Genomic DNA, 14,099 nt, shown 5'->3' with positions numbered 1-14,099 from the left:
ACTACATTTACTTAAGAAAATGTAAATTACAGACAATATCCGATTATTCATCTAAAATCACTCATCAATTTGATTAAAATACGAGGTTTTGTTTCCCCTCACACACATGCCGAAACCCGGGATTGAACCAGGGACCTTTAGATCTTCAGTCTAACGCTCTCCCAACTGAGCTATTTCGGCTTGCTTTCTAACATTCTTTGTTTCACTTGTACATTCTTTACTACATTTACTTAAGAAAATGTAAATTACAGACAATATCCGATTATTCATCTAAAATCACTCATCAATTTTATGAAAATACGAAGTTTCGTTTCCCCTCACACACAATCCGAAACCCGGGATTGAACCAGGGACCTTTAGATCTTCAGTCTAACGCTCTCCCAACTGAGCTATTTCGGCTTGCTTTCTAACATTCTTTGTTTCACTTGTACATTCTTTACTACATTTACTTAAGAAAATGTAAATTACAGACAATATCCGATTATTCATCTAAAATCACTCATCAATTTGATTAAAATACGAGGTTTCGTTTCCCCTCACACACATGCCGAAACCCGGGATTGAACCAGGGACCTTTAGATCTTCAGTCTAACGCTCTCCCAACTGAGCTATTTCGGCTTGCTTTCTAAGATTCTTTGTTTCACTTGTACATTCTTTACTACATTTACTTAAGAAAATGTAAATTACAGACAATATCCGATTATTCATCTAAAATCACTAATCAATTTGATTAAAATACAAGGTTTTGTTTCCCCTCACACACATGCCGAAACCCGGGATTCAACCAGGGACCTTTAGATCTTCAGTCTAACGCTCTCCCAACTGAGCTATTTCGGCTTGCTTTCTAAGATTCTTTGTTTCACTTGTACATTCTTTACTACATTTACTTAAGAAAATGTAAATTACAGACAATATCCGATTATTCATCTAAAATCACTCATCAATTTGATGAAAATACGAAGTTTCGTTTCCCCTCACACACAATCCGAAACCCGGGATTGAACCAGGGACCTTTAGATCTTCAGTCTAACGCTCTCCCAACTGAGCTATTTCGGCTTGCTTTCTAAGATTCTTTGTTTCACTTGTACATTCTTTACTACATTTACTTAAGAAAATGTAAATTACAGACAATATCCGATTATTCATCTAAAATCACTCATCAATTTGATTAAAATACAAGGTTTTGTTTCCCCTCACACACATGCCGAAACCCGGGATTCAACCAGGGACCTTTAGATCTTCAGTCTAACGCTCTCCCAACTGAGCTATTTCGGCTTGCTTTCTAACATTCTTTGTTTCACTTGTACATTCTTTACTACATTTACTTAAGAAAATGTAAATTACAGACAATATCCGATTATTCATCTAAAATCACTCATCAATTTGATGAAAATACGAAGTTTCGTTTCCCCTCACACACAATCCGAAACCCGGGATTGAACCAGGGACCTTTAGATCTTCAGTCTAACGCTCTCCCAACTGAGCTATTTCGGCTTGCTTTCTAACATTCTTTGTTTCACTTGTACATTCTTTACTACATTTACTTAAGAAAATGTAAATTACAGACAATATCCGATTATTCATCTAAAATCACTAATCAATTTGATTAAAATACGAGGTTTTGTTTCCCCTCACACACATGCCCAAACCCGGGATTGAACCAGGGACCTTTAGATCTTCAGTCTAACGCTCTCCCAACTGAGCTATTTCGGCTTGCTTTCTAAGATTCTTTGTTTCACTTGTACATTCTTTACTACATTTACTTAAGAAAATGTAAATTACAGACAATATCCGATTATTCATCTAAAATCACTCATCAATTTGATTAAAATACGAGGTTTTGTTTCCCCTCACACACATGCCGAAACCCGGGATTGAACCAGGGACCTTTAGATCTTCAGTCTAACGCTCTCCCAACTGAGCTATTTCGGCTTGCTTTCTAAGATTCTTTGTTTCACTTGTACATTCTTTACTACATTTACTTAAGAAAATGTAAATTACAGACAATATCCGATTATTCATCTAAAATCACTAATCAATTTGATTAAAATACGAGGTTTTGTTTCCCCTCACACACATGCCCAAACCCGGGATTGAACCAGGGACCTTTAGATCTTCAGTCTAACGCTCTCCCAACTGAGCTATTTCGGCTTGCTTTCTAAGATTCTTTGTTTCACTTGTACATTCTTTACTACATTTACTTAAGAAAATGTAAATTACAGACAATATCCGATTATTCATCTAAAATCACTAATCAATTTCATTAAAATACGAGGTTTTGTTTCCCCTCACACACATGCCGAAACCCGGGATTGAACCAGGGACCTTTAGATCTTCAGTCTAACGCTCTCCCAACTGAGCTATTTCGGCTATCTTTCTAACATTCTTTGTTTCACTTGTACATTCTTTACTACATTTACTTAAGAAAATGTAAATTACAGACAATATCCGATTATTCATCTAAAATCACTCATCAATTTGATTAAAATACGAGGTTTTGTTTCCCCTCACACACATGCCGAAACCCGGGATTGAACCAGGGACCTTTAGATCTTCAGTCTAACGCTCTCCCAACTGAGCTATTTCGGCTATCTTTCTAACATTCTTTGTTTCACTTGTACATTCTTTACTACATTTACTTAAGAAAATGTAAATTACAGACAATATCCGATTATTCATCTAAAATCACTCATCAATTTGATTAAAATACGAGGTTTTGTTTCCCCTCCCACACATGCCGAAACCCGGGATTGAACCAGGGACCTTTAGATCTTCAGTCTAACGCTCTCCCAACTGAGCTATTTCGGCTATCTTTCTAACATTCTTTGTTTCACTTGTACATTCTTTACTACATTTACTTAAGAAAATGTAAATTACAGACAATATCCGATTATTCATCTAAAATCACTCATCAATTTGATTAAAATACGAGGTTTTGTTTCCCCTCACACACATGCGAAACACGGGATTGAACCAGGGACCTTTAGATCTTCAGTCTAACGCTCTCCCAACTGAGCTATTTCGGCTATCTTTATAACATTCTTTGTTTCACTTGTACATTCTTTACTACATTTACTTAAGAAAATGTAAATTACAGACAATATCCGATTATTCATCTAAAATCACTCATCAATTTGATTAAAATACGAGGTTTTGTTTCCCCTCCCACACATGCCGAAACCCGGGATTGAACCAGGGACCTTTAGATCTTCAGTCTAACGCTCTCCCAACTGAGCTATTTCGGCTTGCTTTCTAAGATTCTTTGTTTCACTTGTACATTCTTTACTACATTTACTTAAGAAAATGTAAATTACAGACAATATCCGATTATTCATCTAAAATCACTAATCAATTTGATTAAAATACGAGGTTTTGTTTCCCCTCACACACATGCCCAAACCCGGGATTGAACCAGGGACCTTTAGATCTTCAGTCTAACGCTCTCCCAACTGAGCTATTTCGGCTTGCTTTCTAAGATTCTTTGTTTCACTTGTACATTCTTTACTACATTTACTTAAGAAAATGTAAATTACAGACAATATCCGATTATTCATCTAAAATCACTAATCAATTTGATTAAAATACGAGGTTTTGTTTCCCCTCACACACATGCCGAAACCCGGGATTGAACCAGGGACCTTTAGATCTTCAGTCTAACGCTCTCCCAACTGAGCTATTTCGGCTATCTTTCTAACATTCTTTGTTTCACTTGTACATTCTTTACTACATTTACTTAAGAAAATGTAAATTACAGACAATATCCGATTATTCATCTAAAATCACTCATCAATTTGATTAAAATACGAGGTTTTGTTTCCCCTCACACACATGCCGAAACCCGGGATTGAACCAGGGACCTTTAGATCTTCAGTCTAACGCTCTCCCAACTGAGCTATTTCGGCTATCTTTCTAACATTCTTTGTTTCACTTGTACATTCTTTACTACATTTACTTAAGAAAATGTAAATTACAGACAATATCCGATTATTCATCTAAAATCACTAATCAATTTGATTAAAATACGAGGTTTTGTTTCCCCTCACACACATGCCGAAACCCGGGATTGAACCAGGGACCTTTAGATCTTCAGTCTAACGCTCTCCCAACTGAGCTATTTCGGCTATCTTTCTAACATTCTTTGTTTCACTTGTACATTCTTTACTACATTTACTTAAGAAAATGTAAATTACAGACAATATCTGATTATTCATCTAAAATCACTCATCAATTTGATTAAAATACGAGGTTTCGTTTCCCCTCACATACATGCCGAAACCCGGGATTGAACCAGGGACCTTTAGATCTTCAGTCTAACGCTCTCCCAACTGAGCTATTTCGGCTTGCTTTCTAACATTCTTTGTTTCACTTGTACATTCTTTACTACATTTACTTAAGAAAATGTAAATTACAGACAATATCTGATTATTCATCTAAAATCACTAATCAATTTGATTAAAATACGAGGTTTTGTTTCCCCTCACACACATGCCGAAACCCGGGATTGAACCAGGGACCTTTAGATCTTCAGTCTAACGCTCTCCCAACTGAGCTATTTCGGCTTGCTTTCTAAGATTCTTTGTTTCACTTGTACATTCTTTACTACATTTACTTAAGAAAATGTAAATTACAGACAATATCCGATTACTCATCTAAAATCACTAATCAATTTGATTAAAATACGAGGTTTTGTTTCCCCTCACACACATGCCGAAACCCGGGATTGAACCAGGGACCTTTAGATCTTCAGTCTAACGCTCTCCCAACTGAGCTATTTCGGCTTGCTTTCTAACATTCTTTGTTTCACTTGTACATTCTTTACTACATTTACTTAAGAAAATGTAAATTACAGACAATATCCGATTATTCATCTAAAATCACTCATCAATTTGATTAAAATACGAGGTTTCGTTTCCCCTCACACACATGCCGAAACCCGGGATTGAACCAGGGACCTTTAGATCTTCAGTCTAACGCTCTCCCAACTGAGCTATTTCGGCTTGCTTTCTAACATTCTTTGTTTCACTTGTACATTCTTTACTACATTTACTTAAGAAAATGTAAATTACAGACAATATCCGAGTTTTCATCTAAAATCACTCATCAATTTGATTAAAATAAGAGGTTTTGTTTCCCCTCACACACATGCCGAAACCCGGGATTGAACCAGGGACCTTTAGATCTTCAGTCTAACGCTCTCCCAACTGAGCTATTTCGGCTTGCTTTCTAACATTCTTTGTTTCACTTGTACATTCTTTACTACATTTACTTAAGAAAATGTAAATTACAGACAATATCCGATTACTCATCTAAAATCACTCATCAATTTGATTAAAATACGAGGTTTTGTTTCCCCTCACACACATGCCGAAACCCGGGATTGAACCAGGGACCTTTAGATCTTCAGTCTAACGCTCTCCCAACTGAGCTATTTCGGCTTGCTTTCTAACATTCTTTGTTTCACTTGTACATTCTTTACTACATTTACTTAAGAAAATGTAAATTACAGACAATATCCGATTACTCATCTAAAATCACTCATCAATTTGATTAAAATACGAGGTTTTGTTTCCCCTCACACACATGCCGAAACCCGGGATTGAACCAGGGACCTTTAGATCTTCAGTCTAACGCTCTCCCAACTGAGCTATTTCGGCTTGCTTTCTAACATTCTTTGTTTCACTTGTACATTCTTTACTACATTTACTTAAGAAAATGTAAATTACAGACAATATCCGATTATTCATCTAAAATCACTAATCAATTTGATTAAAATACGAGGTTTCGTTTCCCCTCACACACATGCCGAAACCCGGGATTGAACCAGGGACCTTTAGATCTTCAGTCTAACGCTCTCCCAACTGAGCTATTTCGGCTTGCTTTCTAACATTCTTTGTTTCACTTGTACATTCTTTACTACATTTACTTAAGAAAATGTAAATTACAGACAATATCCGATTATTCATCTAAAATCACTAATCAATTTGATTAAAATACGAGGTTTCGTTTCCCCTCACACACATGCCGAAACCCGGGATTGAACCAGGGACCTTTAGATCTTCAGTCTAACGCTCTCCCAACTGAGCTATTTCGGCTTGCTTTCTAACATTCTTTGTTTCACTTGTACATTCTTTACTACATTTACTTAAGAAAATGTAAATTACAGACAATATCCGATTATTCATCTAAAATCACTAATCAATTTGATTAAAATACGAGGTTTCGTTTCCCCTCACACACATGCCGAAACCCGGGATTGAACCAGGGACCTTTAGATCTTCAGTCTAACGCTCTCCCAACTGAGCTATTTCGGCTTGCTTTCTAACATTCTTTGTTTCACTTGTACATTCTTTACTACATTTACTTAAGAAAATGTAAATTACAGACAATATCCGATTATTCATCTAAAATCACTAATCAATTTGATTAAAATACGAGGTTTCGTTTCCCCTCACACACATGCCGAAACCCGGGATTGAACCAGGGACCTTTAGATCTTCAGTCTAACGCTCTCCCAACTGAGCTATTTCGGCTTGCTTTCTAACATTCTTTGTTTCACTTGTACATTCTTTACTACATTTACTTAAGAAAATGTAAATTACAGACAATATCCGATTATTCATCTAAAATCACTAATCAATTTGATTAAAATACGAGGTTTCGTTTCCCCTCACACACATGCCGAAACCCGGGATTGAACCAGGGACCTTTAGATCTTCAGTCTAACGCTCTCCCAACTGAGCTATTTCGGCTTGCTTTCTAACATTCTTTGTTTCACTTGTACATTCTTTACTACATTTACTTAAGAAAATGTAAATTACAGACAATATCCGATTATTCATCTAAAATCACTAATCAATTTGATTAAAATACGAGGTTTCGTTTCCCCTCACACACATGCCGAAACCCGGGATTGAACCAGGGACCTTTAGATCTTCAGTCTAACGCTCTCCCAACTGAGCTATTTCGGCTTGCTTTCTAACATTCTTTGTTTCACTTGTACATTCTTTACTACATTTACTTAAGAAAATGTAAATTACAGACAATATCCGATTATTCATCTAAAATCACTAATCAATTTGATTAAAATACGAGGTTTCGTTTCCCCTCACACACATGCCGAAACCCGGGATTGAACCAGGGACCTTTAGATCTTCAGTCTAACGCTCTCCCAACTGAGCTATTTCGGCTTGCTTTCTAACATTCTTTGTTTCACTTGTACATTCTTTACTACATTTACTTAAGAAAATGTAAATTACAGACAATATCCGATTATTCATCTAAAATCACTAATCAATTTGATTAAAATACGAGGTTTCGTTTCCCCTCACACACATGCCGAAACCCGGGATTGAACCAGGGACCTTTAGATCTTCAGTCTAACGCTCTCCCAACTGAGCTATTTCGGCTTGCTTTCTAACATTCTTTGTTTCACTTGTACATTCTTTACTACATTTACTTAAGAAAATGTAAATTACAGACAATATCCGATTATTCATCTAAAATCACTAATCAATTTGATTAAAATACGAGGTTTCGTTTCCCCTCACACACATGCCGAAACCCGGGATTGAACCAGGGACCTTTAGATCTTCAGTCTAACGCTCACCCAACTGAGCTATTTCGGCTTGCTTTCTAACATTCTTTGTTTCACTTGTACATTCTTTACTACATTTACTTAAGAAAATGTAAATTACAGACAATATCCGATTATTCATCTAAAATCACTAATCAATTTGATTAAAATACGAGGTTTCGTTTCCCCTCACACACATGCCGAAACCCGGGATTGAACCAGGGACCTTTAGATCTTCAGTCTAACGCTCTCCCAACTGAGCTATTTCGGCTTGCTTTCTAACATTCTTTGTTTCACTTGTACATTCTTTACTACATTTACTTAAGAAAATGTAAATTACAGACAATATCCGATTATTCATCTAAAATCACTCATCAATTTGATTAAAATACGAGGTTTCGTTTCCCCTCACACACATGCCGAAACCCGGGATTGAACCAGGGACCTTTAGATCTTCAGTCTAACGCTCTCCCAACTGAGCTATTTCGGCTTGCTTTCTAACATTCTTTGTTTCACTTGTACATTCTTTACTACATTTACTTAAGAAAATGTAAATTACAGACAATATCCGATTATTCATCTAAAATCACTAATCAATTTGATTAAAATACGAGGTTTCGTTTCCCCTCACACACATGCCGAAACCCGGGATTGAACCAGGGACCTTTAGATCTTCAGTCTAACGCTCTCCCAACTGAGCTATTTCGGCTTGCTTTCTAACATTCTTTGTTTCACTTGTACATTCTTTACTACATTTACTTAAGAAAATGTAAATTACAGACAATATCCGATTACTCATCTAAAATCACTAATCAATTTGATTAAAATACGAGGTTTTGTTTCCCCTCACACACATGCCGAAACCCGGGATTGAACCAGGGACCTTTAGATCTTCAGTCTAACGCTCTCCCAACTGAGCTATTTCGGCTTGCTTTCTAACATTCTTTGTTTCACTTGTACATTCTTTACTACATTTACTTAAGAAAATGTAAATTACAGACAATATCCGAGTTTTCATCTAAAATCACTCATCAATTTGATTAAAATAAGAGGTTGTGTTTCCCCTCACACACATGCCGAAACCCGGGATTGAACCAGGGACCTTTAGATCTTCAGTCTAACGCTCTCCCAACTGAGCTATTTCGGCTTGCTTTCTAACATTCTTTGTTTCACTTGTACATTCTTTACTACATTTACTTAAGAAAATGTAAATTACAGACAATATCCGATTACTCATCTAAAATCACTAATCAATTTGATTAAAATACGAGGTTTTGTTTCCCCTCACACACATGCCGAAACCCGGGATTGAACCAGGGACCTTTAGATCTTCAGTCTAACGCTCTCCCAACTGAGCTATTTCGGCTTGCTTTCTAAGATTCTTTGTTTCACTTGTACATTCTTTACTACATTTACTTAAGAAAATGTAAATTACAGACAATATCCGAGTTTTCATCTAAAATCACTCATCAATTTGATTAAAATAAGAGGTTGTGTTTCCCCTCACACACATGCCGAAACCCGGGATTGAACCAGGGACCTTTAGATCTTCAGTCTAACGCTCTCCCAACTGAGCTATTTCGGCTTGCTTTCTAACATTCTTTGTTTCACTTGTACATTCTTTACTACATTTACTTAAGAAAATGTAAATTACAGACAATATCCGATTACTCATCTAAAATCACTAATCAATTTGATTAAAATACGAGGTTTTGTTTCCCCTCACACACATGCCGAAACCCGGGATTGAACCAGGGACCTTTAGATCTTCAGTCTAACGCTCTCCCAACTGAGCTATTTCGGCTTGCTTTCTAACATTCTTTGTTTCACTTGTACATTCTTTACTACATTTACTTAAGAAAATGTAAATTACAGACAATATCCGAGTTTTCATCTAAAATCACTCATCAATTTGATTAAAATAAGAGGTTGTGTTTCCCCTCACACACATGCCGAAACCCGGGATTGAACCAGGGACCTTTAGATCTTCAGTCTAACGCTCTCCCAACTGAGCTATTTCGGCTTGCTTTCTAACATTCTTTGTTTCACTTGTACATTCTTTACTACATTTACTTAAGAAAATGTAAATTACAGACAATATCCGATTACTCATCTAAAATCACTTATCAATTTGATTAAAATACGAGGTTTTGTTTCCCCTCACACACATGCCGAAACCCGGGATTGAACCAGGGACCTTTAGATCTTCAGTCTAACGCTCTCCCAACTGAGCTATTTCGGCTTGCTTTCTAACATTCTTTGTTTCACTTGTACATTCTTTACTACATTTACTTAAGAAAATGTAAATTACAGACAATATCCGAGTTTTCATCTAAAATCACTCATCAATTTGATTAAAATACGAGGTTTTGTTTCCCCTCACACACATGCCGAAACCCGGGATTGAACCAGGGACCTTTAGATCTTCAGTCTAACGCTCTCCCAACTGAGCTATTTCGGCTTGCTTTCTAACATTCTTTGTTTCACTTGTACATTCTTTACTACATTTACTTAAGAAAATGTAAATTACAGACAATATCCGATTACTCATCTAAAATCACTTATCAATTTGATTAAAATACGAGGTTTTGTTTCCCCTCACACACATGCCGAAACCCGAGATTGAACCAGGGACCTTTAGATCTTCAGTCTAACGCTCTCCCAACTGAGCTATTTCGGCTTGCTTTCTAACATTCTTTGTTTCACTTGTACATTCTTTACTACATTTACTTAAGAAAATGTAAATTACAGACAATATCCGATTACTCATCTAAAATCACTTATCAATTTGATTAAAATACGAGGTTTTGTTTCCCCTCACACACATGCCGAAACCCGGGATTGAACCAGGGACCTTTAGATCTTCAGTCTAACGCTCTCCCAACTGAGCTATTTCGGCTTGCTTTCTAACATTCTTTGTTTCACTTGTACATTCTTTACTACATTTACTTAAGAAAATGTAAATTACAGACAATATCCGATTACTCATCTAAAATCACTTATCAATTTGATTAAAATACGAGGTTTTGTTTCCCCTCACACACATGCCGAAACCCGGGATTGAACCAGGGACCTTTAGATCTTCAGTCTAACGCTCTCCCAACTGAGCTATTTCGGCTTGCTTTCTAACATTCTTTGTTTCACTTGTACATTCTTTACTACATTTACTTAAGAAAATGTAAATTACAGACAATATCCGATTACTCATCTAAAATCACTTATCAATTTGATTAAAATACGAGGTTTTGTTTCCCCTCACACACATGCCGAAACCCGGGATTGAACCAGGGACCTTTAGATCTTCAGTCTAACGCTCTCCCAACTGAGCTATTTCGGCTTGCTTTCTAACATTCTTTGTTTCACTTGTACATTCTTTACTACATTTACTTAAGAAAATGTAAATTACAGACAATATCCGATTACTCATCTAAAATCACTTATCAATTTGATTAAAATACGAGGTTTTGTTTCCCCTCACACACATGCCGAAACCCGGGATTGAACCAGGGACCTTTAGATCTTCAGTCTAACGCTCTCCCAACTGAGCTATTTCGGCTTGCTTTCTAACATTCTTTGTTTCACTTGTACATTCTTTACTACATTTACTTAAGAAAATGTAAATTACAGACCATATCCGATTACTCATCTAAAATCACTTATCAATTTGATTAAAATACGAGGTTTTGTTTCCCCTCACACACATGCCGAAACCCGGGATTGAACCAGGGACCTTTAGATCTTCAGTCTAACGCTCTCCCAACTGAGCTATTTCGGCTTGCTTTCTAACATTCTTTGTTTCACTTGTACATTCTTTACTACATTTACTTAAGAAAATGTAAATTACAGACCATATCCGATTACTCATCTAAAATCACTTATCAATTTGATTAAAATACGAGGTTTTGTTTCCCCTCACACACATGCCGAAACCCGGGATTGAACCAGGGACCTTTAGATCTTCAGTCTAACGCTCTCCCAACTGAGCTATTTCGGCTTGCTTTCTAACATTCTTTGTTTCACTTGTACATTCTTTACTACATTTACTTAAGAAAATGTAAATTACAGACCATATCCGATTACTCATCTAAAATCACTTATCAATTTGATTAAAATACGAGGTTTTGTTTCCCCTCACACACATGCCGAAACCCGGGATTGAACCAGGGACCTTTAGATCTTCAGTCTAACGCTCTCCCAACTGAGCTATTTCGGCTTGCTTTCTAACATTCTTTGTTTCACTTGTACATTCTTTACTACATTTACTTAAGAAAATGTAAATTACAGACAATATCCGATTACTCATCTAAAATCACTTATCAATTTGATTAAAATACGAGGTTTTGTTTCCCCTCACACACATGCCGAAACCCGAGATTGAACCAGGGACCTTTAGATCTTCAGTCTAACGCTCTCCCAACTGAGCTATTTCGGCTTGCTTTCTAACATTCTTTGTTTCACTTGTACATTCTTTACTACATTTACTTAAGAAAATGTAAATTACAGACAATATCCGATTACTCATCTAAAATCACTTATCAATTTGATTAAAATACGAGGTTTTGTTTCCCCTCACACACATGCCGAAACCCGAGATTGAACCAGGGACCTTTAGATCTTCAGTCTAACGCTCTCCCAACTGAGCTATTTCGGCTTGCTTTCTAACATTCTTTGTTTCACTTGTACATTCTTTACTACATTTACTTAAGAAAATGTAAATTACAGACAATATCCGATTACTCATCTAAAATCACTCATCAATTTGATTAAAATACGAGGTTTTGTTTCCCCTCACACACATGCCGAAACCCGAGATTGAACCAGGGACCTTTAGATCTTCAGTCTAACGCTCTCCCAACTGAGCTATTTCGGCTTGCTTTCTAACATTCTTTGTTTCACTTGTACATTCTTTACTACATTTACTTAAGAAAATGTAAATTACAGACAATATCCGATTACTCATCTAAAATCACTCATCAATTTGATTAAAATACGAGGTTTTGTTTCCCCTCACACACATGCCGAAACCCGAGATTGAACCAGGGACCTTTAGATCTTCAGTCTAACGCTCTCCCAACTGAGCTATTTCGGCTTGCTTTCTAACATTCTTTGTTTCACTTGTACATTCTTTACTACATTTACTTAAGAAAATGTAAATTACAGACAATATCCGATTACTCATCTAAAATCACTCATCAATTTGATTAAAATACGAGGTTTTGTTTCCCCTCACACACATGCCGAAACCCGAGATTGAACCAGGGACCTTTAGATCTTCAGTCTAACGCTCTCCCAACTGAGCTATTTCGGCTTGCTTTCTAACATTCTTTGTTTCACTTGTACATTCTTTACTACATTTACTTAAGAAAATGTAAATTACAGACAATATCCGATTACTCATCTAAAATCACTCATCAATTTGATTAAAATACGAGGTTTTGTTTCCCCTCACACACATGCCGAAACCCGAGATTGAACCAGGGACCTTTAGATCTTCAGTCTAACGCTCTCCCAACTGAGCTATTTCGGCTTGCTTTCTAACATTCTTTGTTTCACTTGTACATTCTTTACTACATTTACTTAAGAAAATGTAAATTACAGACAATATCCGATTACTCATCTAAAATCACTTATCAATTTGATTAAAATACGAGGTTTTGTTTCCCCTCACACACATGCCGAAACCCGAGATTGAACCAGGGACCTTTAGATCTTCAGTCTAACGCTCTCCCAACTGAGCTATTTCGGCTTGCTTTCTAACATTCTTTGTTTCACTTGTACATTCTTTACTACATTTACTTAAGAAAATGTAAATTACAGACAATATCCGATTACTCATCTAAAATCACTCATCAATTTGATTAAAATACGAGGTTTTGTTTCCCCTCACACACATGCCGAAACCCGAGATTGAACCAGGGACCTTTAGATCTTCAGTCTAACGCTCTCCCAACTGAGCTATTTCGGCTTGCTTTCTAACATTCTTTGTTTCACTTGTACATTCTTTACTACATTTACTTAAGAAAATGTAAATTACAGACAATATCCGATTACTCATCTAAAATCACTCATCAATTTGATTAAAATACGAGGTTTTGTTTCCCCTCACACACATGCCGAAACCCGAGATTGAACCAGGGACCTTTAGATCTTCAGTCTAACGCTCTCCCAACTGAGCTATTTCGGCTTGCTTTCTAACATTCTTTGTTTCACTTGTACATTCTTTACTACATTTACTTAAGAAAATGTAAATTACAGACAATATCCGATTACTCATCTAAAATCACTCATCAATTTGATTAAAATACGAGGTTTTGTTTCCCCTCACACACATGCCGAAACCCGAGATTGAACCAGGGACCTTTAGATCTTCAGTCTAACGCTCTCCCAACTGAGCTATTTCGGCTTGCTTTCTAACATTCTTTGTTTCACTTGTACATTCTTTACTACATTTACTTAAGAAAATGTAAATTACAGACAATATCCGATTACTCATCTAAAATCACTTATCAATTTGATTAAAATACGA

The 14,099-nt window shown here is 36.4% G+C and overlaps 64 non-coding genes across 64 annotated transcripts; all 64 read right to left on the bottom strand.

The window, feature by feature from the left end:
- Window positions 1–107: 107 nt before the first annotated feature.
- Window positions 108–180, bottom strand: Trnaf-gaa (transfer RNA phenylalanine (anticodon GAA)). Its single transcript has one exon. It is a non-coding gene; the product is annotated as a tRNA-Phe (tRNA).
- Window positions 181–326: 146 nt separating this feature from the next.
- On the bottom strand, window positions 327–399 carry Trnaf-gaa (transfer RNA phenylalanine (anticodon GAA)). Its single transcript has one exon. It is a non-coding gene; the product is annotated as a tRNA-Phe (tRNA).
- Window positions 400–545: 146 nt separating this feature from the next.
- On the bottom strand, window positions 546–618 carry Trnaf-gaa (transfer RNA phenylalanine (anticodon GAA)). The gene has a single exon. It is a non-coding gene; the product is annotated as a tRNA-Phe (tRNA).
- A 146-nt stretch (window positions 619–764) lies between these two features.
- Trnaf-gaa (transfer RNA phenylalanine (anticodon GAA)) lies at window positions 765–837 on the bottom strand. The gene has a single exon. It is a non-coding gene; the product is annotated as a tRNA-Phe (tRNA).
- Window positions 838–983: 146 nt separating this feature from the next.
- Trnaf-gaa (transfer RNA phenylalanine (anticodon GAA)) lies at window positions 984–1,056 on the bottom strand. The gene has a single exon. It is a non-coding gene; the product is annotated as a tRNA-Phe (tRNA).
- A 146-nt stretch (window positions 1,057–1,202) lies between these two features.
- Window positions 1,203–1,275, bottom strand: Trnaf-gaa (transfer RNA phenylalanine (anticodon GAA)). The gene has a single exon. It is a non-coding gene; the product is annotated as a tRNA-Phe (tRNA).
- A 146-nt stretch (window positions 1,276–1,421) lies between these two features.
- On the bottom strand, window positions 1,422–1,494 carry Trnaf-gaa (transfer RNA phenylalanine (anticodon GAA)). Its single transcript has one exon. It is a non-coding gene; the product is annotated as a tRNA-Phe (tRNA).
- A 146-nt stretch (window positions 1,495–1,640) lies between these two features.
- On the bottom strand, window positions 1,641–1,713 carry Trnaf-gaa (transfer RNA phenylalanine (anticodon GAA)). Its single transcript has one exon. It is a non-coding gene; the product is annotated as a tRNA-Phe (tRNA).
- Window positions 1,714–1,859: 146 nt separating this feature from the next.
- On the bottom strand, window positions 1,860–1,932 carry Trnaf-gaa (transfer RNA phenylalanine (anticodon GAA)). Its single transcript has one exon. It is a non-coding gene; the product is annotated as a tRNA-Phe (tRNA).
- Window positions 1,933–2,078: 146 nt separating this feature from the next.
- Window positions 2,079–2,151, bottom strand: Trnaf-gaa (transfer RNA phenylalanine (anticodon GAA)). The gene has a single exon. It is a non-coding gene; the product is annotated as a tRNA-Phe (tRNA).
- A 146-nt stretch (window positions 2,152–2,297) lies between these two features.
- Trnaf-gaa (transfer RNA phenylalanine (anticodon GAA)) lies at window positions 2,298–2,370 on the bottom strand. The gene has a single exon. It is a non-coding gene; the product is annotated as a tRNA-Phe (tRNA).
- A 146-nt stretch (window positions 2,371–2,516) lies between these two features.
- On the bottom strand, window positions 2,517–2,589 carry Trnaf-gaa (transfer RNA phenylalanine (anticodon GAA)). The gene has a single exon. It is a non-coding gene; the product is annotated as a tRNA-Phe (tRNA).
- Window positions 2,590–2,735: 146 nt separating this feature from the next.
- Trnaf-gaa (transfer RNA phenylalanine (anticodon GAA)) lies at window positions 2,736–2,808 on the bottom strand. Its single transcript has one exon. It is a non-coding gene; the product is annotated as a tRNA-Phe (tRNA).
- A 142-nt stretch (window positions 2,809–2,950) lies between these two features.
- On the bottom strand, window positions 2,951–3,026 carry Trnaf-gaa (transfer RNA phenylalanine (anticodon GAA)). Its single transcript has one exon. It is a non-coding gene; the product is annotated as a tRNA-Phe (tRNA).
- A 146-nt stretch (window positions 3,027–3,172) lies between these two features.
- Trnaf-gaa (transfer RNA phenylalanine (anticodon GAA)) lies at window positions 3,173–3,245 on the bottom strand. Its single transcript has one exon. It is a non-coding gene; the product is annotated as a tRNA-Phe (tRNA).
- A 146-nt stretch (window positions 3,246–3,391) lies between these two features.
- Window positions 3,392–3,464, bottom strand: Trnaf-gaa (transfer RNA phenylalanine (anticodon GAA)). Its single transcript has one exon. It is a non-coding gene; the product is annotated as a tRNA-Phe (tRNA).
- Window positions 3,465–3,610: 146 nt separating this feature from the next.
- Trnaf-gaa (transfer RNA phenylalanine (anticodon GAA)) lies at window positions 3,611–3,683 on the bottom strand. The gene has a single exon. It is a non-coding gene; the product is annotated as a tRNA-Phe (tRNA).
- Window positions 3,684–3,829: 146 nt separating this feature from the next.
- On the bottom strand, window positions 3,830–3,902 carry Trnaf-gaa (transfer RNA phenylalanine (anticodon GAA)). Its single transcript has one exon. It is a non-coding gene; the product is annotated as a tRNA-Phe (tRNA).
- Window positions 3,903–4,048: 146 nt separating this feature from the next.
- Window positions 4,049–4,121, bottom strand: Trnaf-gaa (transfer RNA phenylalanine (anticodon GAA)). Its single transcript has one exon. It is a non-coding gene; the product is annotated as a tRNA-Phe (tRNA).
- A 146-nt stretch (window positions 4,122–4,267) lies between these two features.
- On the bottom strand, window positions 4,268–4,340 carry Trnaf-gaa (transfer RNA phenylalanine (anticodon GAA)). Its single transcript has one exon. It is a non-coding gene; the product is annotated as a tRNA-Phe (tRNA).
- Window positions 4,341–4,486: 146 nt separating this feature from the next.
- On the bottom strand, window positions 4,487–4,559 carry Trnaf-gaa (transfer RNA phenylalanine (anticodon GAA)). Its single transcript has one exon. It is a non-coding gene; the product is annotated as a tRNA-Phe (tRNA).
- A 146-nt stretch (window positions 4,560–4,705) lies between these two features.
- On the bottom strand, window positions 4,706–4,778 carry Trnaf-gaa (transfer RNA phenylalanine (anticodon GAA)). The gene has a single exon. It is a non-coding gene; the product is annotated as a tRNA-Phe (tRNA).
- Window positions 4,779–4,924: 146 nt separating this feature from the next.
- Window positions 4,925–4,997, bottom strand: Trnaf-gaa (transfer RNA phenylalanine (anticodon GAA)). The gene has a single exon. It is a non-coding gene; the product is annotated as a tRNA-Phe (tRNA).
- Window positions 4,998–5,143: 146 nt separating this feature from the next.
- Trnaf-gaa (transfer RNA phenylalanine (anticodon GAA)) lies at window positions 5,144–5,216 on the bottom strand. Its single transcript has one exon. It is a non-coding gene; the product is annotated as a tRNA-Phe (tRNA).
- A 146-nt stretch (window positions 5,217–5,362) lies between these two features.
- On the bottom strand, window positions 5,363–5,435 carry Trnaf-gaa (transfer RNA phenylalanine (anticodon GAA)). The gene has a single exon. It is a non-coding gene; the product is annotated as a tRNA-Phe (tRNA).
- Window positions 5,436–5,581: 146 nt separating this feature from the next.
- On the bottom strand, window positions 5,582–5,654 carry Trnaf-gaa (transfer RNA phenylalanine (anticodon GAA)). Its single transcript has one exon. It is a non-coding gene; the product is annotated as a tRNA-Phe (tRNA).
- A 146-nt stretch (window positions 5,655–5,800) lies between these two features.
- Trnaf-gaa (transfer RNA phenylalanine (anticodon GAA)) lies at window positions 5,801–5,873 on the bottom strand. Its single transcript has one exon. It is a non-coding gene; the product is annotated as a tRNA-Phe (tRNA).
- A 146-nt stretch (window positions 5,874–6,019) lies between these two features.
- Trnaf-gaa (transfer RNA phenylalanine (anticodon GAA)) lies at window positions 6,020–6,092 on the bottom strand. The gene has a single exon. It is a non-coding gene; the product is annotated as a tRNA-Phe (tRNA).
- Window positions 6,093–6,238: 146 nt separating this feature from the next.
- Window positions 6,239–6,311, bottom strand: Trnaf-gaa (transfer RNA phenylalanine (anticodon GAA)). The gene has a single exon. It is a non-coding gene; the product is annotated as a tRNA-Phe (tRNA).
- Window positions 6,312–6,457: 146 nt separating this feature from the next.
- Window positions 6,458–6,530, bottom strand: Trnaf-gaa (transfer RNA phenylalanine (anticodon GAA)). The gene has a single exon. It is a non-coding gene; the product is annotated as a tRNA-Phe (tRNA).
- Window positions 6,531–6,676: 146 nt separating this feature from the next.
- Trnaf-gaa (transfer RNA phenylalanine (anticodon GAA)) lies at window positions 6,677–6,749 on the bottom strand. Its single transcript has one exon. It is a non-coding gene; the product is annotated as a tRNA-Phe (tRNA).
- A 146-nt stretch (window positions 6,750–6,895) lies between these two features.
- On the bottom strand, window positions 6,896–6,968 carry Trnaf-gaa (transfer RNA phenylalanine (anticodon GAA)). Its single transcript has one exon. It is a non-coding gene; the product is annotated as a tRNA-Phe (tRNA).
- A 146-nt stretch (window positions 6,969–7,114) lies between these two features.
- On the bottom strand, window positions 7,115–7,187 carry Trnaf-gaa (transfer RNA phenylalanine (anticodon GAA)). The gene has a single exon. It is a non-coding gene; the product is annotated as a tRNA-Phe (tRNA).
- Window positions 7,188–7,333: 146 nt separating this feature from the next.
- Window positions 7,334–7,406, bottom strand: Trnaf-gaa (transfer RNA phenylalanine (anticodon GAA)). Its single transcript has one exon. It is a non-coding gene; the product is annotated as a tRNA-Phe (tRNA).
- A 146-nt stretch (window positions 7,407–7,552) lies between these two features.
- On the bottom strand, window positions 7,553–7,625 carry Trnaf-gaa (transfer RNA phenylalanine (anticodon GAA)). The gene has a single exon. It is a non-coding gene; the product is annotated as a tRNA-Phe (tRNA).
- Window positions 7,626–7,771: 146 nt separating this feature from the next.
- Trnaf-gaa (transfer RNA phenylalanine (anticodon GAA)) lies at window positions 7,772–7,844 on the bottom strand. The gene has a single exon. It is a non-coding gene; the product is annotated as a tRNA-Phe (tRNA).
- Window positions 7,845–7,990: 146 nt separating this feature from the next.
- Trnaf-gaa (transfer RNA phenylalanine (anticodon GAA)) lies at window positions 7,991–8,063 on the bottom strand. Its single transcript has one exon. It is a non-coding gene; the product is annotated as a tRNA-Phe (tRNA).
- Window positions 8,064–8,209: 146 nt separating this feature from the next.
- Window positions 8,210–8,282, bottom strand: Trnaf-gaa (transfer RNA phenylalanine (anticodon GAA)). The gene has a single exon. It is a non-coding gene; the product is annotated as a tRNA-Phe (tRNA).
- Window positions 8,283–8,428: 146 nt separating this feature from the next.
- Trnaf-gaa (transfer RNA phenylalanine (anticodon GAA)) lies at window positions 8,429–8,501 on the bottom strand. The gene has a single exon. It is a non-coding gene; the product is annotated as a tRNA-Phe (tRNA).
- A 146-nt stretch (window positions 8,502–8,647) lies between these two features.
- Window positions 8,648–8,720, bottom strand: Trnaf-gaa (transfer RNA phenylalanine (anticodon GAA)). The gene has a single exon. It is a non-coding gene; the product is annotated as a tRNA-Phe (tRNA).
- Window positions 8,721–8,866: 146 nt separating this feature from the next.
- Trnaf-gaa (transfer RNA phenylalanine (anticodon GAA)) lies at window positions 8,867–8,939 on the bottom strand. Its single transcript has one exon. It is a non-coding gene; the product is annotated as a tRNA-Phe (tRNA).
- A 146-nt stretch (window positions 8,940–9,085) lies between these two features.
- On the bottom strand, window positions 9,086–9,158 carry Trnaf-gaa (transfer RNA phenylalanine (anticodon GAA)). The gene has a single exon. It is a non-coding gene; the product is annotated as a tRNA-Phe (tRNA).
- Window positions 9,159–9,304: 146 nt separating this feature from the next.
- Window positions 9,305–9,377, bottom strand: Trnaf-gaa (transfer RNA phenylalanine (anticodon GAA)). Its single transcript has one exon. It is a non-coding gene; the product is annotated as a tRNA-Phe (tRNA).
- Window positions 9,378–9,523: 146 nt separating this feature from the next.
- Trnaf-gaa (transfer RNA phenylalanine (anticodon GAA)) lies at window positions 9,524–9,596 on the bottom strand. The gene has a single exon. It is a non-coding gene; the product is annotated as a tRNA-Phe (tRNA).
- A 146-nt stretch (window positions 9,597–9,742) lies between these two features.
- Trnaf-gaa (transfer RNA phenylalanine (anticodon GAA)) lies at window positions 9,743–9,815 on the bottom strand. The gene has a single exon. It is a non-coding gene; the product is annotated as a tRNA-Phe (tRNA).
- A 146-nt stretch (window positions 9,816–9,961) lies between these two features.
- On the bottom strand, window positions 9,962–10,034 carry Trnaf-gaa (transfer RNA phenylalanine (anticodon GAA)). The gene has a single exon. It is a non-coding gene; the product is annotated as a tRNA-Phe (tRNA).
- Window positions 10,035–10,180: 146 nt separating this feature from the next.
- Trnaf-gaa (transfer RNA phenylalanine (anticodon GAA)) lies at window positions 10,181–10,253 on the bottom strand. The gene has a single exon. It is a non-coding gene; the product is annotated as a tRNA-Phe (tRNA).
- Window positions 10,254–10,399: 146 nt separating this feature from the next.
- Trnaf-gaa (transfer RNA phenylalanine (anticodon GAA)) lies at window positions 10,400–10,472 on the bottom strand. The gene has a single exon. It is a non-coding gene; the product is annotated as a tRNA-Phe (tRNA).
- Window positions 10,473–10,618: 146 nt separating this feature from the next.
- On the bottom strand, window positions 10,619–10,691 carry Trnaf-gaa (transfer RNA phenylalanine (anticodon GAA)). Its single transcript has one exon. It is a non-coding gene; the product is annotated as a tRNA-Phe (tRNA).
- A 146-nt stretch (window positions 10,692–10,837) lies between these two features.
- Trnaf-gaa (transfer RNA phenylalanine (anticodon GAA)) lies at window positions 10,838–10,910 on the bottom strand. Its single transcript has one exon. It is a non-coding gene; the product is annotated as a tRNA-Phe (tRNA).
- A 146-nt stretch (window positions 10,911–11,056) lies between these two features.
- Window positions 11,057–11,129, bottom strand: Trnaf-gaa (transfer RNA phenylalanine (anticodon GAA)). Its single transcript has one exon. It is a non-coding gene; the product is annotated as a tRNA-Phe (tRNA).
- Window positions 11,130–11,275: 146 nt separating this feature from the next.
- Window positions 11,276–11,348, bottom strand: Trnaf-gaa (transfer RNA phenylalanine (anticodon GAA)). Its single transcript has one exon. It is a non-coding gene; the product is annotated as a tRNA-Phe (tRNA).
- A 146-nt stretch (window positions 11,349–11,494) lies between these two features.
- Trnaf-gaa (transfer RNA phenylalanine (anticodon GAA)) lies at window positions 11,495–11,567 on the bottom strand. Its single transcript has one exon. It is a non-coding gene; the product is annotated as a tRNA-Phe (tRNA).
- A 146-nt stretch (window positions 11,568–11,713) lies between these two features.
- Window positions 11,714–11,786, bottom strand: Trnaf-gaa (transfer RNA phenylalanine (anticodon GAA)). Its single transcript has one exon. It is a non-coding gene; the product is annotated as a tRNA-Phe (tRNA).
- A 146-nt stretch (window positions 11,787–11,932) lies between these two features.
- On the bottom strand, window positions 11,933–12,005 carry Trnaf-gaa (transfer RNA phenylalanine (anticodon GAA)). The gene has a single exon. It is a non-coding gene; the product is annotated as a tRNA-Phe (tRNA).
- A 146-nt stretch (window positions 12,006–12,151) lies between these two features.
- On the bottom strand, window positions 12,152–12,224 carry Trnaf-gaa (transfer RNA phenylalanine (anticodon GAA)). The gene has a single exon. It is a non-coding gene; the product is annotated as a tRNA-Phe (tRNA).
- A 146-nt stretch (window positions 12,225–12,370) lies between these two features.
- Trnaf-gaa (transfer RNA phenylalanine (anticodon GAA)) lies at window positions 12,371–12,443 on the bottom strand. Its single transcript has one exon. It is a non-coding gene; the product is annotated as a tRNA-Phe (tRNA).
- A 146-nt stretch (window positions 12,444–12,589) lies between these two features.
- On the bottom strand, window positions 12,590–12,662 carry Trnaf-gaa (transfer RNA phenylalanine (anticodon GAA)). Its single transcript has one exon. It is a non-coding gene; the product is annotated as a tRNA-Phe (tRNA).
- Window positions 12,663–12,808: 146 nt separating this feature from the next.
- Trnaf-gaa (transfer RNA phenylalanine (anticodon GAA)) lies at window positions 12,809–12,881 on the bottom strand. The gene has a single exon. It is a non-coding gene; the product is annotated as a tRNA-Phe (tRNA).
- A 146-nt stretch (window positions 12,882–13,027) lies between these two features.
- On the bottom strand, window positions 13,028–13,100 carry Trnaf-gaa (transfer RNA phenylalanine (anticodon GAA)). The gene has a single exon. It is a non-coding gene; the product is annotated as a tRNA-Phe (tRNA).
- Window positions 13,101–13,246: 146 nt separating this feature from the next.
- On the bottom strand, window positions 13,247–13,319 carry Trnaf-gaa (transfer RNA phenylalanine (anticodon GAA)). Its single transcript has one exon. It is a non-coding gene; the product is annotated as a tRNA-Phe (tRNA).
- Window positions 13,320–13,465: 146 nt separating this feature from the next.
- On the bottom strand, window positions 13,466–13,538 carry Trnaf-gaa (transfer RNA phenylalanine (anticodon GAA)). Its single transcript has one exon. It is a non-coding gene; the product is annotated as a tRNA-Phe (tRNA).
- Window positions 13,539–13,684: 146 nt separating this feature from the next.
- On the bottom strand, window positions 13,685–13,757 carry Trnaf-gaa (transfer RNA phenylalanine (anticodon GAA)). Its single transcript has one exon. It is a non-coding gene; the product is annotated as a tRNA-Phe (tRNA).
- Window positions 13,758–13,903: 146 nt separating this feature from the next.
- Window positions 13,904–13,976, bottom strand: Trnaf-gaa (transfer RNA phenylalanine (anticodon GAA)). The gene has a single exon. It is a non-coding gene; the product is annotated as a tRNA-Phe (tRNA).
- Between the last annotated feature and the right edge of the window lie 123 nt (window positions 13,977–14,099).

Source organism: Euprymna scolopes, chromosome 28 (genome assembly GCF_053919585.1).
Source record: "Euprymna scolopes isolate OS-2025 chromosome 28, ASM5391958v1, whole genome shotgun sequence".
Taxonomy (NCBI): Eukaryota; Metazoa; Mollusca; class Cephalopoda; order Sepiida; family Sepiolidae; genus Euprymna; species Euprymna scolopes.
The sequence above is the reverse complement of the archived record's forward strand: the minus strand, read 5'-3'. Positions and strand labels throughout refer to the sequence as shown.